Raw genomic sequence first — 6,198 nt, 5'->3', positions numbered from 1 at the left:
ATTTGTACAAGAACATAATATGTCTACACCATATCTAAATAGAATTGAAGAAAGGGTAAGTGGGATTCTATTGGATGAATCTTGAAACGAGGCATGACCCGCAGCAAACAAACTCAACTATGTGGTTCGATCAAAATTGTTGTTTCGACTAAGCAGTTATGGATGAATTGACAATTCCAATTTGAATCGACTAATTCGGTATATTCCACATTCATGAGAGTGCATCTATGTTTCTGCTTTACGAATATGATATTTTCTGGGCATTTCTAATAATATCAAGTCTTATTCCTATTTTAGCATTTCTAATTTCGGGAGTTTTAGCCCCGATTAGTGAAGGACCAGAGAAACTCTCTAGTTATGAATCGGGTATAGAACCAATGGGGGATGCTTGGTTACAATTCCGAATTCGCTATTACATGTTTGCTCTAGTTTTTGTTGTTTTTGATGTTGAAACGGTCTTTCTTTATCCATGGGCAATGAGTTTCGATGTATTGGGTGTATCTGTATTTATAGAAGCTTTCATTTTCGTGCTTATCCCAATTGTTGGTTCAGTTTATGCATGGCGAAAAGGAGCATTGGAATGGTCTTAGCTCCTGAATATTCAGACAATCAAAATCAAAAACAAAGAAAAGATTACATTGAGACAGTTATTAATTCTATTGAGTTTCCGTTACTTGACCAAACAACCCAAAATTCAGTTATTTCAACTACATCGAATGATCTTTCGAATTGGTCAAGACTCTCCAGTTTATGGCCGCTTCTCTATGGTACCAGTTGTTGCTTCATTGAATTTGCTTCATTAATAGGCTCGCGATTCGACTTTGATCGTTATGGATTGGTACCAAGATCGAGTCCTAGGCAAGCAGACCTCATTTTAACAGCCGGCACAGTAACAATGAAAATGGCGCCTTCCTTAGTGAGATTATATGAGCAAATGCCTGAACCAAAATATGTCATTGCGATGGGAGCTTGTACTATTACAGGAGGGATGTTCAGTACGGATTCTTATAGTACCGTTCGGGGAGTCGATAAGCTAATTCCTGTGGATGTCTATTTGCCGGGCTGCCCACCCAAACCAGAGGCAGTTATAGATGCTATAACGAAACTTCGTAAGAAAGTATCTCGAGAAATCTATGAAGATCAAATTGGGTCTCAACAGGAAAATCGATATTTTACTACCAATCACAAGTTTCATGTTGGACGCAGTACTCATACTGGAAATTACGATCAAGGATTACTCTATAAATCTCCATCTACTTCAGAAATACCTCCTGAAACTGAAACATCTTTCAAATACAAAAGTTCAGTATCTTCCCACGAATTAGTGAATTAGGCAGGATGCTTTTGTGCAGAATAACAAACAGCGGGTAAATCTTCATAAATTTCATCGTAAATGTGAAATACTCATACAAATACAAATGTGGGAGAGATCAAGAAGATGCAAGGTCGTTTATCTGCTTGGCTAGTCAAGCATGAGCTAGTGCATAGATCTTTGGGCTTCGATTACCAAGGAATAGAGACTTTACAAATAAAGCCCGAGGATTGGTACTCCATTGCTGTCATTTCATATGTATATGGTTACAATTATCTACGTTCCCAGTGTGCTTATGATGTAGCACCGGGCGGGTTGTTAGCTAGTGTGTATCATCTTACGAGAATACAGTATGGTGTGGATCAACCCGAAGAGGTATGCATAAAAGTATTTGCCCCAAGGAGGAATCCTAGAATCCCGTCTGTTTTCTGGATTTGGAAAAGTGCTGATTTTCAAGAACGGGAATCTTATGATATGTTGGGAATCTCTTATGAAAATCATCCACGCCTGAAACGTATCTTGATGCCTGAAAGTTGGATAGGCTGGCCCCTACGTAAGGATTATATTGCCCCCAATTTCTATGAAATACAAGATGCTCATTGAATGATAAGAAACTAATATTCACTTCTACGACTCCAGATATTCAAGGAATCTTTTTATGTTCTGTTCTAGATGAAACAGAATAACTGGACTCTCATCTCAGTATTATGAATGGGCTACTAAAGGGGCTTCATTGATATTCCCCAATTTGGAAGATATCCATTTCGGATGAGCAAAGCCAATAGGATGAATCAAAAGAGTTCTGCACCATGAACTTTGTACCGCGCACATCACTTAGATGGGCCCCGAAAAGTCACGTAGGAGGGAGTGAAGAAAGAGAAAGTGAAGAAATAGAATATGAAAGAAAATATGAAATTATGAACTCAAAATTCAGAAATGAAAAGGGGATCAGATTTTCTTTGTACTGTATCTGAAATGAATCCTGTCTATTCCTACCCTTCGATTCCTCTCTAGACTAGACTTTTGGGTTTTCAGCCAACTAACTTCAATTCAAATATGTATGAAGTATTAACATTCTTTTTGAGCGAGAGCAGGTACAGTATGAACAAACAAAAAAGAAGAGGGAACAGAATCTAATTCTTTTCTTTACCCATCAAAAAAAAAAATGGGGGATCTAGATATATCCCTAGATGGATAAGTATGTATCATGATCTAGACTATTAACGAATAGAATATGGATCCCGATCCATATCGATTCATTTGTATGAGTATCTATTCGATATATTAACCACGTGCCAGGAACCAGATTTGAACTGGCGACACGAGGATTTTCAGTCCTCTGCTCTACCAGCTGAGCTATCCCGACCATCCCCGACGCATCATCCTACTAGAGGGCTTGGGTCTATGTCAATTAAAGGGACTCAAAAAACATTAGAAAATCTTACCTCAGCCTTGGAATTTCTTGGATCTTCAAAAAGAAGACTTTGTAAGTGTAAGAGTAATGATATGGACTGTGAATGATTCAATAATGGAGATTCCTTGCCATATATGTTCATTTGTACGTAGATCATATCTATCACAAGACTTGTGATAAGAGAGAAAGATTTCTGGTCGGATCCATTTGTGAAAGAGTAGAGTGAGTGAGAAACATAGCTAAGCTCATTTTGAACCACTGACGAAAAAAGAGGATAAATGGTTAGGGAATGGAATAAAATAGGCCTTTTTTTTTTTATTGGGGATAGAGGGACTTGAACCCTCATGATTTCAAAAGTCGACGGATTTTCCTCTTACTATAAATTTCATTGTTGTCGGTATTGACATGTAGAATGGGACTCTATCTTTATTCTCGTCCGATTAATCAGTTCTTCAAAAGATCTTTCAGACTCTGGAGTAAATGATTTGATCACTGAATCTTCGATTCTTCCTTTTGGAATCGATTTAATTTAGCAAGAATTCTGCAATTTTTCATATAAATAATCAAAAAATCCGGATTCGGGTCGTGATTAATCATTTGATATTTAAGTACGTCTATGTACTTAAATAAGGTCATCCTTTCTGGAGTTTTGATAGAAGGATTCCTCTACCAATGTAGTCAACCCCGTTCGTTAGAACAGCTTCCATTGAGTCTCTGCACCTATCCTTCTTTTGATTCTCGCTTTCTGAACCCTTGTTTTCAGAAAACTGGATTTGGCTCAGGATTGCCCATTTTTAATTCCAGGGTTTCTCTGAATTTGGAAGTTACCACTTAGTAGGTTTCCATACCAAGGCTCAACCCAATCAAGCCCGTAGCGTCTACCAATTTCGCCATATCCCCCTTATGAGATCTCGATCTCATTGTGATCCCATCCCCTTCTTTCATTTATGTTGGAACCATTGAATTCATTAGATACTGATTCCTATATCGAAAAAGTGTCTGCTCCTATTTTATTTCTTGCCCATCTTCTTTCATATCTATTGGAGGACCATTCCATTATTTGGTCCAATCAGAAATGATTCTATCATTGATGTATCTGCAATTCAATATGGATGGATATATCCCACATATAGATGTTCCCCCCCCCTCTCATTTTTCCCGCGCAGTTTGGAATACTGGAACGGTCGATATTCATTCTTCTTTTTTTTTTTTTCGTCCTATCTCCTCCCTTTCCGAATGAAACAAAAGGAATATCTCAGTAGGATCTGGATTGCATCCTTATCTTATCCTTTCCTTAGGAACTACACTCTAATAGAAATAGAATTCATATAATCTGCTATAACTGCTATAACTAATAGTTATATTCTATTCTATAATAGAATATAGAATTATTTCATATGTATATAGTATTATTTTGCGTTTTTTAAATTTGATTTGAATGAAAAAAAAAAATTCTAGTGCTAGTGACTACTAATAAATGAAATAATCAAAAATAAATAATCAAATAGAAAATAATCAAAAATAAAATCAAAATTCATATTATATTAATAATTATTAATATTAATTAATATGTTATAATAATTTATAATAATTAATATTAATAATTATTAATAGCTAATAGCTAACTAAGATCCCAATAGTTTCCCGAATTCCTATTCACGCACTATTTCTGTTATATGAGCCCGCTTAGCTCAGAGGTTAGAGCACCGCATTTGTAATGCGATGGTCATCGGTTCGATTCCGATAGTCGGCTTTCTCTATTTGTTCTATTTTTTTTTTTTTATCAGGATTGATCATCTTTCCTTGAGACCAAGGAATATTGAGAAGACCCCCCCCTTTTTTTTCTCCAAATGTCGGTTACCGATCTATTATGTTATGTCGCGGGAACTTCCAACTATGAATAAAGAATAAAAAACGGATTGGAGCCGTTTGATCTATACAGAACAAATCAAGAAAAGGATCCTTAACTTCCCATATATACAATATACAAAATAATACGGATATTGATACAATTCATCTTATTCCTCTTTGTAGTACTTCAGTGGATTTAGGCTTCGTTTATCGTTTAGTTCAGTATTAATTTAGGTTTATTCTGTAAAATGAAATTTCAATAAAATTAAGGAGTCTTTATGTCTCGTTACCGAGGGCCTCGTTTCAAAAAAATACGCCGTCTAGGGGCTTTACCGGGACTCACTAGGAAAAGACCTAGATCCGGAAGTGATCTTAGAAACCAATCGCGTTCCGGGAAAAGATCTCAATATCGTATTCGTCTAGAAGAAAACAAAAATTGCGTTTTCATTATGGTCTGACAGAGCAACAATTACTTAGATATGTTCGTATTGCTGGGAAAGCCAAAGGGTCAACAGGTCAGGTTTTACTACAACTACTTGAGATGCGTTTGGATAACATCCTTTTTCGATTGGGTATGGCTTCGACCATTCCGGGAGCCAGGCAATTAGTTAATCATAGACATATTTTAGTTAATGGCCGTATAGTAGATATCCCAAGTTATCGCTGCAAACCCCAAGATATTATTACTATGAGGGATGAACAAAGATCCAGAGCTCTGATTCAAAATTATATGGATTCATCCCCCCACGAGGAGTTGGCAAAACATTTGAGTCTTTATTCATCCCAATATAAAGGATTAGTAAATCAAATATAGATATTAAGTGGATCGGTTTGAAATCAATGAGTTGCTAGTCGTAGAATATTATTCCCGTCAGACTTGAACCTAACTAAAATAACAAAGCTTTGGACAAGCCCTTTTTTTCTTTCGCCGAAGTAAATAGATCTAAGAGGTTTGATCCGGATTTTTCTCCCATTCACGTATTACAAATGGATCAGCGGTGAGATTTTTATTCCTTGTCCATTCTTTCCGTTCCGGTATTTTCCATACCACAGCAATTAGGAATAGAGAATCTATATCAAATAAAGTACGATTGGAATACTCGTATCAATTGTTATTTGATTTGATACATTGTAGTCGGTACCGTTGGTGAATTAGGTGAAGGTACGGAGAGAGAGGGATTCGAACCCTCGGTAAACAAAAGCCTACATAGCAGTTCCAATGCTACGCCTTGAACCACTCGGCCATCTCTCCTACATAATCTTATGATTATGACCCAGAAACCGAGTGAATAGCGAGTCATTCATATTATTGTATTATTGCAATACAGGTATGACCAATCATTCTAAATAGAAAATAGAAAACTTTTCATTAAAGAAAGATCTTCCCTCGAGGATCGAGGGATAAAAAAACATTTTTTTTCCTTATCTTTTTCTTATCTTATTAAAAAGATTAAAAAAAAATAGATAGAATCTATCTATTCATGTTTGTCAAGAAGACGATCCCGTCTTATTCTTAGATTTATACTGGATTAAACCAATGAATTGGAACAAGTCAACTGACCCTATTTTATACTATGGTTACATTTAGACTATTATGGTTCCATAGGAATTCCAAAATTCC

General features: G+C 36.2%; 1 non-coding gene across 1 annotated transcript; it reads right to left on the bottom strand.

The window, feature by feature from the left end:
* Nucleotides 1-5,742: 5,742 nt before the first annotated feature.
* TRNAS-GGA (transfer RNA serine (anticodon GGA)) lies at nt 5,743-5,829 on the bottom strand. Its single transcript has one exon. It is a non-coding gene; the product is annotated as a tRNA-Ser (tRNA).
* Between the last annotated feature and the right edge of the window lie 369 nt (nt 5,830-6,198).

The sequence above is a fragment of the Tasmannia lanceolata genome, unplaced genomic scaffold (genome assembly GCF_043159265.1).
Source record: "Tasmannia lanceolata isolate RefF3 unplaced genomic scaffold, GAP_Taslan_0.1 ptg000660l, whole genome shotgun sequence".
NCBI classification, from domain to species: Eukaryota; Viridiplantae; Streptophyta; class Magnoliopsida; order Canellales; family Winteraceae; genus Tasmannia; species Tasmannia lanceolata.
Note: the sequence above shows the minus strand (reverse complement) of the source record. Positions and strands in the feature narration are given on the sequence as shown.